The sequence below is a fragment of the Chrysochloris asiatica genome, unplaced genomic scaffold (assembly GCF_000296735.1).
Source record: "Chrysochloris asiatica unplaced genomic scaffold, ChrAsi1.0 scaffold00017, whole genome shotgun sequence".
Lineage (NCBI taxonomy): Eukaryota > Metazoa > Chordata > Mammalia > Afrosoricida > Chrysochloridae > Chrysochloris > Chrysochloris asiatica.
Window position 1 is genome coordinate 19,211,233 of NW_006408535.1, and position 11,308 is coordinate 19,222,540.

Below are 11,308 nucleotides of genomic sequence, written 5' to 3' on the forward strand. Positions count from 1 at the left end.
AACAACATTGACTGAAGTCAGTAGACTTGCTCATGGTCTCTGTTCTGGTCTGCCATTATGCTGTTTGCGTCTCTCATTCAAATGCTCAGATTTGGTTTATCCATTTGATTTCCCCGGCAGCTGATCTACTGGGGAGATAAGATACAAAAATACAAATAAATAAAGGGGAAAACTACAAAGTAAATTATCCAAGGTAAGTCACAAAGTATGTTACTACCAATTACCTCTCCAAATAAAAGAGCACATGGATGGAACTTCTTTCTACATTATTTTTTCCTGAAAAACAAAACAAAACAAAAGATGTAGGGAGAAATATAAACTATAAAAATACAAACATAATAATTTTACTTGTTAAACATTGTTACTTGATGCTTTCTTCAGTGAAAGTGAAAGAATTAAAGCCCGCTGTTAAACTCTCTGTTCTAGTTTGTTTCATTTCTGTTTAAATGTTATCTGCATTTTTAATTTACCTGAACCTAGACCAAGACTTTCCCCCAGAATCTTTCTTTCCTTCAATAGAATTAGGTATTATGTATGTGTAACACTTTTCTGTCCCTGGAAATGCAGTCTCATGTTTTGAGGTTTGTGGGAACACTTGAAAATGCCAATGTGTGATGCTGTAGGATAAGCACTGGACTGCAAGGTCAGCAGTTCAAACCCACAGCTGTTCCTTGGAAACCCTATACAGGGTCACAACCAATTCAATGACACTTAACATCCAAGTCATACAGGAGTAGTCTGCTAGGAACCACCTTTTGGAAGCTGAGTATGATAGGGCTAGACATTAAATTTGCTGTTGTTAAATGTGTTTCCTACCCATAGCGACCCTGTATAGGGTTTCTGAGGAGCGACTGGTAGATTTGAACTGCTGGCCTTGCAGTTCAAGCTGACCTTACGGTCTAGCACATTATCCTGCAACACCACATCAGTGTGACGATATTAAGTATACTTCTGGATATAGAATTCAAGAAGAGCAATTATTATTTTAGTTAAAACTGGGACTTAGACCAGATTTGGGTTGGAGGGGTTGAAGGATTCATTAAAAGCCATAGTACAAGGACACAGTGGGACTGGCCCTAAAGCACACTTACTGCTGATTCTCTGAGCCACACTTGATACGTGTCATCATGTCTGCTCTGGCTCACAGCGACCATGCGTAAGTTTTACAAAGAGCTTAAGTTGTTAAGTGCTGTCGAGTAGGTTCCAACTCATTGTGACCTTGTGTAGGGTTTTCAAGGAACCGCTGGTGAGCCTGAACTGCCAACCTTAAGGTTCAAACCGACCTTGCAGTCCAGCGCATTAACCAAAATTTTTTTCAGGCATCTGGTTTGTGTCAGTCACAAAATTTAGGACAAGTAAGCTGTTCTTGTTATCTACTGTGTGTGCTGTGTGTACACAGAGTTGTAGATTAACTCAAAATTGTTGGGCTCCATATCACAGTATCTTAATTACTACCCAGTACATCCTCCCAGGAAAAGTACTGTAAATAAGATTTATATCTTCTTTAGTGATTAACAGAATGAACATTTATTAAGCACCTAAGATGTATGAGGCTGTCTATGGCATTTAACATATGCTCTATAACCTCATTTAATTCTCATCACATGTTTCTTTGTTTTTCAAAATAAAGTTTACAGGTATTATTATCTTTGTACTACAGACAGAAGAATGAGGCTGAGAGACTTTAAGGACTTGTCCAAAGTCACTTGGCTAGGAAACTCCATGAGGACAGGAACTATGTCTGAGATTGTGTGCTATCAGTTTGTGTATATGTTTATGTGTGTTTTTGCAGTCCACCATGGCAAATCCCAAGGGGCATGTTGACATCTGTTCAGCTAGTTGTTCATCCTAATTTTTGTTCTTCTCTTTCTCTTTGTTTTAAAGATAATGGGGTAGTTGTTAGCTGCCATTGGACTTTAAACCTATTCATTCCAGTTCAATCCCCTGTTGAGAATTTCCCTTTCCAACCCAGATAGATGGAATCAGAATCTACATTTCTAAAAGACCTATACAAATCACCTGGGCATCTTGCTAACATGTAAATTCTGATTCCATCTATTTGAGATGGAAATGTAATTTATCAGCAGGGAGTCAAACTGGAATGAGCCAGTTTACAAGCCTGGCCAATCCATGTGCAATGCAACAAAATGGTACCCCATTCTGTGCCATCTTCATGATTTGTTGTGAATCAAGCCATTGTGATCCATAATAATTTCTTTGGTTGACTTTTGGAAGTAGATCACCAGTTTTTCCTTCAGCAAAAGGATACTAAATGGAAATGGAAAAGAAATGTGCTATGCTGTACAGATAAAAGCTGTTGTACCTCCTCCATCTCTCTCATCTTTCTCTTGCCTTCTTGTGGTGACCTTTGGGGCCAAGAGCACCAGATGGCCTAAATACAAGATGCAGAACTGACCAGATCCCTGAGTCACCACTTGGAGAAGAGCTGTACAAGAGAGCCACACACTCACATATAAAGTGAAAATAACTTATATTGAATTATATCACTGAATTTTTTTTTTGTTTTGCTTCTGTTTTGGGCCACTGTTGTGGTGGTTGCTACTGCTGTTATATGGCATTGGATCGGCTCCAACTCATAACAACCCTGTATAGGGTTTCCAAGGAGCATCTGGTGAGCTTGAACCACTGACTTTGGGGTTCTAACCAACAGTGCTTGTCCTATAGCGCCACACCAGGACTCCTGTAGCACAGCATAATCTATACTGATTAGCACAATGCCCTCTTCCTCCTAATATATATTTTTTCTCCTTTAGTCTACTGCTTAAGGACCTCTGGTAGTGTAGTGGTTACAAATCACACTGCTAACCTCGAAACTATCAGCTGCTCCCTAGAAGAAATATGAGGCTTTCTGTTCCCGCAAAGATTTACAGCCTCAGAAACCCTGTACAGGGTCGCTATGAGTCGGAACTGAGTCCACAACACATAACCACCACCACCACAATAGCATGCTGCTTAGAAGAGTGGTACACTTTTGTGGGGAGAAACTTTGTTCACAAGTATGACCATGTTCAGTGCACAATGAGAACTTCTCACTGTTGTCAGATTTAATGGCACTGTGAGAAGCACAGCATTCTATGGTTGAGTACATCTTAGAAAATGCTGCAAGCATTGTGTTGTTTGGGTATGTTTGATGAATGTTGATTAGAAGCACTCTATTTGGAATGAAGGCTTTCCCTTACTCCTTCAGAACTGCTACTCAGTCCAGGTTGTAGAAGAAGATCTTAATTATGGGCTCACAATCTTGGCTTTTCAGTATTTAAAAAAATGTTAATTTGATCTTAATTATTTTACTGGACAGACGATCTAAAAGATGACACTTTTGTTTTTATTGATTCAGAGTTTACAGAAAAAAATGAACTTTGGCTATGCAAACCTACCAGGAGGTTTTCTCTCACTGTTACCAGCAGAGAAGTAATAGAGCCAAAAGTTATGAGGCAAAACGTAAGACATGCACTGAGGTTGCCTCCAGTTGCTTGGCCACACAGACCATCTGGCAATGAAAGGACCAAGGGGATGGAGCTTAATGTGCCCTTCATTAATAAAGTGGTTACCACTGAGAAGACTAATTCCTTCCTTTAATAGTGCACCTATTTGAGAAGAGACAGCAAATAAAGGGTCCCCCTTCTCAGATGAAAATGATGAATGACCTTGAAGACTCCGCACTAGTCATCCTTGGAAAGCAGGAGTCTCATCAAGTCTGCTCATTATAAGTCCAGTCTCGGTGTACACAAAGCACCTATTGACTTCAGTGGGAGATCTAAGCAAGCGGTAGTGACAAATCAATCCTGAGGGAAGTGATGGTTTTTCAATCATGCTTCCTAGTTCACTGAAATGCTACAAAATGAAGGTAGGAAACATGAACATCTCAATCATGAGTCTTAAAATAAGATACAGCATACAGAGTGGGTTTCACATCAGCAGTAATGATTAATTGTAATCACTATTTGTAAATGCAAGCTGTGGTGCATGATGCCTTTCTGTCACTGAAGTTATGAAGGGGGGAGAGAAGTGCAAAAGGATGTTCCCAGAAACAAATAGTTGGTTGACAATTCATCCATGAATCATATAAATGAAAGAGAAATGCTGACATTCATGGAAGGTACATTTCACCAATTAGTATTGATAATTAAGGTTTGCTGATTTTATTTTTAAATTAAAAAATTCTGAGCCAAACTCCTAATTACAATCAGTTCAATATGCATTGCAGCAGTTATCAAGCAGTTTCTTCTTTTTTTAAAAATAATTTTGAAAGCAATGAGGACCATGAGATACTGATGATGATGTTGGTAGAAACACAGAATGGATACAATATTAATGTTAGTTAATACAACTTCAATTTGCTAGCCTTTTTTTTTTGAGCAAGTTACAGTTTGAGTATTGGTATGACACTGTAGAATAAAAACTGAACTGATACTTAAAGGTCAGCAGTTCAAAACCACCAGCTGCTCCTTGGAAGCCCTATATAGGATTGCTATGAGTCGGTCCCGACTCATAGGCACACAACAGCAACACGATTTTAGCTGTCATCTCTATCAAGGACGACTGCTATTTGTACTCAAGACAAAATGTTTAAAAATTGTTTTCTATACTCCCGTGGGTCATGAACTCTGGCCACAGGCTGTGTCTGGGAAAAGAGACAGAGGTGGCGGCTCAGGGGTAGCGAGCCTGCGGTAGTGGTCGTGGTGAGAAGTTGTCGGGCAAGGATGAGCAGCAGGAATAAACTATTCCCGAAGACCTGGTCATCTCCAAGTATAAGATGGAGGGTGACATTGCCAATCGGGTACTTCAGTCTTTGGTGTAATCTTCCAGCTCAGGTGTGTCGGTATTGAGCCTCTGTGGAAAAGGTGATGCCATGATTATGGAAGAGACAGGGAAATTTTTCAAGAAAGAAAAAGAAATGCAGAATGGTATTGCCTTTCCCACCAGCATTTCAGTAAATGATTGTGTATGTCACTTCTCCCCTTTGAAGAGGGAGCAGGAGGGTGATTTGGTAAAAATTGATCTTGGGGTCCATGTAGAGGGCTTCATTGCTAATGTGGCTCATACTTTTGTGGTTGATGTAGCTGAGAGGACCCCAGTTACAGGGCGGAAAGCGGATATGATTAAGGCAGCTCACCTTTGTGCTGAGGCTGCCTTACACCTGGTCAAACCTGGAGACAGAACACACAAGTAACAGAAGTATGTGCTGTGGATGTTCTTGTTAGTTCAGGAGAGGACAAGGCCAAAGATGCAGGGCAAGAACCACCATTTATAAATGAGACCCCTCTAAACAGTATGTCCTGAAAATGACAACTTCACGTGCCTTCTTCGGTGAGATGGAAAGATGTTTTGATGCCATACCATTTACTTTAAGAGCATTTAAAGATGAGAAGCCTGGATGGGTGTGGTGGAATGCACCAAGCATGAACTGCTACAACCGTTTAATCTTCTCAATGAGAAAGAGGGTAAATATATTGCCCAGCTTAAAAATGGATAGTTTTGCTCATGCCCAATGGCCCCATGCAGATAAACAGTGGTCCCTTTGAGCCTGACCTCTACAGGTCTGAGATGGAGGTCCAGGATGCAGAACTGAAGGTTCTCCTTCATAGTTCTACAAGCCAGAAAACTCAGAAAAAGGAAAGAAAAAGAAAAAAAGGCCTCTAAAACTTCAGAGAATGCTACCAGTGGAGAAACATTAGAAGAGAATGAAGCTGGGGGCTGAAGTGGGTCCCACCTCCCCAGCTTGCTGCTCCTGCCTTATCCACTTCCCACCACACCCCAAGCTCTGTGAAGGGCAGTTGGTCTTTTTCATCCAGGACCACCAGCAGAGTAGGGTCTCCCTGCCCCAGTCCCAAGTCCCCATCCCCTAACCCATCTCTTTCCAACACCAACCAGCTACAACTGACTGTGGTCTTCAGAGTTCAGGCTTCCCAGCCACCGAAGACTACTTTAAATAGAAAAGAGAAATTGAATAATAAAATCAGGAGTCAAAAGCAACAAAATAAAACTATCTACACTACTGAAGAGGAAAGTAGGAGACAGCTGGAATGGAATGAAGGTATTTCTGAGAGTCATTATTCTTCACTCTCAGTTTCATAATTTGAAATCTTGAGTTTGAGGATTAAAGAGTTTGCTATTATTGTTGTTGTTAGGTGCCATCAAGTCAGTACTAACTCATAGTGACCTTATGCACAGCAGAATGAAACACGACTCGCACCTCGGCCAACCTCACTACTGTTGCCACGCTTGAGTCCACCTATGCTGCCAATGGCTAATCCATCTTGTTGGGGCCCTTCCTCTTTTTCTCTGACCCTCCCCATTACCAAACATGATATCCTTCTCCAGTCACTGGTCCCTCCTGACAATATGTCCAAAGTATGAGAGACGAAGTGTGGCCATCTAAGCCTCCAGGGAGCACTCTGGCTGCACTTCTTCCAAAATGGATCTATAGGTTCTTTTGACAGTCCATGGCACTTTCAATATTCTCCTCCAACACGATAACTCAAAAAGCATCAATTCTTCTATGGTCTTCATTATTCACTGTCCAGCTTTCACATACATATGAGGTTATTGAAAATACCATGGCTTGGATCAAGTGCACCTTAGTCCTCAAGCTGACATCTTTGTTCTTCAACACTTTAAAAAGGTCTTGTGCAACAGATTTGCCTAATTCAATACGTTGTTTGATTTCTTGACTGCTGCTTCCGTGAGTGTTGATAGTTGATCCAAGAAGAATGAAGTCCTTGGCAACTTCAATCTTTTCTCCGTTGATAAGAACGGTGTTTATTGGTCCAGTGGTGACAATTTTTGTTTTCTTTACATTGAGATGTAATCCATACTGATCTTCATCAGTAAATGTTTCAAGTCCTCTTCACTTTCAACAAGCAAGGTTATATCATCTGCATATCACAGACTGTTAATGAGTCTTCCTCCAATCCTGATGCCACATTTTTCTTCATAGAACCTAGCTTCTCAGATTATTTGCTCAGCATAGAGGTTGAATAAGTATGGTGAAAGAATACAACCTTGTCGCACACCTTTCTTAATTTTAAACCATTCAGTGTTTCCACGTTCTGTTTGAACCACTGCTTCTTGGTCCAGGTACAGATTCCTCATGAGCACAATTAAGCGTTCGGGAATACTCATACTTCACAATGTTGTCCATAGCTTGTCATGATCCACACAATCGAAAGACTTTGCATAGTCAAAAAGCACAAGTAAACATCTTTCTGATATTCTCTGCTTTCAGCCAAGATCCATCGGACATCAGCAATGATATCCCTCATTCCACGGCCTCTTCTGAATCTGGCTTGAACCTCTAGAAGTTGTCTGTCAATGTATGCTTGCAGCCATTTCTGTATTACCTTTAGTAAAACTTTACTCGCATGGGCTATCAAAGAGATTGTCTGATGATATTCCATTGTGTCACCTCTCTTTGGAATGGGCACAAATATGGATCTCTTCCAATTATTCGGCCAGATAGTTGTCTTCCAATTTTCTTGGCATAGATGAGTGAGTGCCTCCTGTGCCACCTCACTTTCTTGAAAGATTTTCATCAATTCCTGGTGCCTTGTTCTTTGCCAATTCCTTCAATGCACCTTGGACTTCCTCTTTAAGTATCATAAACTCTTGATCATATGCTACCTCTTGAAACGGTTGAGCATTAACCTTTTCCTTTTGGTACAGTGACTCTGTGTATTCCTTCCATCTTCTTTTGATGCTTTCTGCATCATTCAATAATTTGCCTAGATAATCTTTCAATAGCGAAAGTCAAAGCTTGAATTTTTTCTTCAGTTCCCCAGCTTGAGAAATGCTGAGTGTGCTATTCCTTTTTGGTTTTCTGATTCTAGATCTTTGTACATTTTGTTGTAATATTTGGCTTTATCTTCTTGAGCTGATCTTTGAAATTTTGTGTTCAGCTCTTGTACCTTCTCATTTCTTCCATTTACTTTAGCATCTCTATGCTGGAGAGCAAGTTTCAGTGTCTCTTCTGACATCCATTTTGACCTTTTCCTTTTTTCTTGTCTCCTTAATGACTTTTTGCTTTCTTCATGTATGATATTCTTGATGTCATCCCACAACTCTTCTGGTCTGCGGTCTTTAGTGTTTAATGTATCAAATCTGTTCTTCCGATGATCCCTAAATTCAGGTGGGATACATTTAAGATCATATTTTGCCTCTCGTGGACTTGTTTTCATTTTCTTCAGCTTCAGTTTGAATTTGCATATGTGTAATTGATGGTCTGTTCCACGATCTGCCCCTGGCCTTGTTTTGACTGATGATATGAAGCTTTTCCATTGTCTCTTTCACAGATGTAGTCAATTTGATTTCTATGTATTCCATCTGGTGAGGTCCATGTGTATTGCTATTATTAAACAGTACAAACAAATGACTAGATTAACACTTATTGTACCTATTTAATAATCTACCAGCTGCTCCTTGGAAACCCTAAACAGGCTCACTATGAGTTAGCGCAGACACTAAACAGCAACAACCATAAATATCCCTAAGTCCCTTTCTGTGGTTTCCAAAAAAAGTTAATTTTAAAAATCAGTTTGGGTAGGATCCATAACACTAAATTTAGCATGTCAATAGTGACCATTTGTATTTAATTATGTATTTTCACTTAGCATAGTGCACTAGTGTTGTTTAACAAGGCAATCTTAATAACATACATATTTTATCATTTTTTATCATCATACTTGCTACCCTGTAGGTGTTCAACAAATATGCTTTGAATTGTTTCTTACTGTGTTAGTTAAGTTCTGTGCAATGACCTTTTCCCCCAACAGATTTCTCTATTCTTCTGCTTTCTATCTCAAATAATCTTCCCTTGCCTACTTCTGACGACAGAATCTTAACTTGAGTTGGGTGCACCTTCTAGCACACCACAGGTTTTTCATAACAGTTAAACAACTCTAATTACTATGCATAATTTAAGAGTAATTTGCCACAGTACAGGTGCATTACCCGAAATCTATTCTCCTACAAAGTACTTAAACAACTCTTTTCCTCATGTTAATTTTGTAAGGAAACCAGGTATCTTCTAATAATGTTTTTTTCCTCTTGCCTAAGAGGAGAATTGAGCTTTATGTTGTTCAGAAAAAGAAATATTCTCATACCAATTCAAACTTCTCAAAACAATTTGATTGGACAACATTGATTCCATTGAGAAGGGCCCGGGCTTTATCCAGTTACCGGAGCTGGTTAGTATGTAACGCCCCAGAAGAAACCAAATCCACTGCCAAGCTATTGATTCTAATGCATAAACTATAGCCAGACCTCTATATTGTTCTCACTGCATATTAGTGATAGCCATGACTCAGAGAGGTATATACCTTGCCTAATATCACACAGAAATTGGCATGACTCATCAACTACCCATTGCCATCCAGTAGATTCCGACTCATAGAAACCCTGAATTGTGTTTCCAAAGCTGTAAATCTTTGCAGGATCAGAAAGTCTCATCTTTCTCCTGGTGGATTTGAATTGCAGTCCAGTGTCCTTGCAGTTAGCAGTCCAGTGCTTATATTACAGTGCCACCAGGCTAGTGTTTGGTTAGACAAAAGTTACTGATTTTTATTCCTTCTAAACAGGACTCATTAATGGTGTTTCTTAAGGATATTAGTACATCAATTTACTATCATGAAGAAATTCTTCCTGTGACGCAACATCAGGTCAAGGAGTAGGGGGAAGGGAGGACAAGATACATGGAAAATCCCTTCCACAAAGAAGCTTTCTTGAGTTTTACAACCAGTATTTTCTTTGGCACAACAGAGTGAAAGTTGCGAGAGCTAAAACTTGATTGGACTGCCTTGTTTTGCCGGATCTCACTTTTCCAACTTTAGGTGTTGTTAGGTGCAGTTGAGTCAATTTCCACTCATAGCGACCCAGAAGGAAACATCGCCTGGTCCTGCGCCACCCTTACAATTGTTATGTTTGAGCCCATTGTTGCTGCCATGGTGTCAATCCATCTTGTTGGGGGCCTTCCTTTTTTTTGCTGACCCTTCATTTTTTCCAAGCACGATGTTGGAAAACACCTTCTCCAGGACTGTTCCCACCTCAAAACATGGCCAAAGGACAAGAGACAGAGTCTCACCCTCTTGACTTCTAAGGACTATTCTGGCTGTACTTCTTCCAACACAGATTTTTTTTTGTTCTTCTAGCAATCTATGGTACTTTCATTATCCTTCACCAACATCATAACTCAAATGCACCAATTCTTCTGTGATATTTGTTATTCACTGTCCAAATTTCACATGCATATTTGTTGTTGCTGTTAAGTTCTGTCGACTCAGTTCCAACCCATAGCAACCCTGGATAGGATTTCCAAGGAGTAGCTGGTGAGCTTGAACCACCGGGCTTGCAGTTCAAACAACTTTGCAATCTGATGCAGTATCCCACAGTGCCACACCAGGACTCCATGTGAATATTAGGTGATTGAAATAACATGTCTTGGGTCAGGTGTACTTTAATCCTCAAACTGTTATCTTTGCTCTTGAACACTTTTAAGAAATCTTTTGAAGGAGATTTGCCTAATGCAACCAATCATTTAATTTCTTGACTGCTATTTTCATGAGATTGATTTTGGGTCCAATCAAAATGAAGTCATTGACCTCTTTAATCTATCTTTCATTTATCATGATGCTACTTATTGGTCTAGTTGTGAAGATTTTTGTTTTATTGGCGTCAAGGTGCAATCCATACTGAAGGCCTGTAGTCTTTGATCTTCATCATAAGGATACAGTTCACAATTTTCTTATTGCTATTAGTGGAAAATATTTGAATTATCCTTCTCTGATATATTTCTGCTATACACTGATTCTGGTTTTCTCCGGTTTTATTGTAAGTACATGGAACTCAACCTCCATTGTCTTTTCCAATCTTAAAAAGTATAAATATATACTTCTGTGCACATATATGGAGTTCTGCTGTGGCACTGTAAGATAAGAATTGGACTGCTAACTGCAGGACTGCAAGGTCAGTGCTTCAGACCCACCAGTTGCTACTCGGAAGCTCTATACAAGGTCTCTAATGTGTTGGAACCAAGTTGAGAGCACTTAATAACAAGAAGCACATGTTTAAAAATATTCTTGATTAGTTATGTAGACTTTAGTTACAAGCAAAAAATAAATTTAAGAAATAAATTGAAGGAAGAATGAAAGTATTGCCTTACAGCTTAAAAACGGCCAGAAATCACTGTTTTGTGAGCACATGACTCAGCAAGCTCTAAGTAAGTGCTGCCTTTGTCCTAAGGTAGCTCTTCTTTTCATGGTTAGGATTAAGAATATTAAATTCTACAAAGGGA

General features: G+C 39.6%; 1 pseudogene; it reads left to right on the forward strand.

Moving 5' to 3' along the window:
• The first annotated feature begins 1,152 nt into the window (after window positions 1-1,152).
• LOC102830149 lies at window positions 1,153-5,722 on the forward strand (annotated as a pseudogene).
• The last annotated feature ends 5,586 nt before the right edge of the window (window positions 5,723-11,308 follow it).